The 307-nt window shown below is 36.8% G+C and overlaps 1 non-coding gene across 1 annotated transcript; it reads right to left on the bottom strand.

The window, feature by feature from the left end:
• Window positions 1–235: 235 nt before the first annotated feature.
• On the bottom strand, window positions 236–307 carry Trnae-cuc. The gene has a single exon. It is a non-coding gene; the product is annotated as a tRNA-Glu (tRNA).

Genomic DNA, 307 nt, shown 5'->3' with positions numbered 1-307 from the left:
CTTTGATATTATTGTAGTGTACGATTATTGAATCAATGAATACAGTGATTAGACGATAGTAAATACGTTTTATTTTATGAATATCTCCATTGCACGCCCACATAGTCTTACAAATGTCGGATCAATCCCCGAACCCAACTGTTCGGCATCCTGCTTCTCCGACATATATATATGTTTATTAATAAAAAACAAAATATATTCACCTTACTATTTAGGTAAATTAAATTAAAAAATATTCCGGTACCGGGAATCGAACCCGAGCCTCCTGGGTGAGAGCCAGGTATCCTAGCCACTAGACCATACCGGA

The sequence above is a fragment of the Vanessa atalanta genome, chromosome 10 (assembly GCF_905147765.1).
Source record: "Vanessa atalanta chromosome 10, ilVanAtal1.2, whole genome shotgun sequence".
NCBI classification, from domain to species: Eukaryota; Metazoa; Arthropoda; class Insecta; order Lepidoptera; family Nymphalidae; genus Vanessa; species Vanessa atalanta.
The sequence above is the reverse complement of the archived record's forward strand: the minus strand, read 5'-3'. Positions and strand labels throughout refer to the sequence as shown.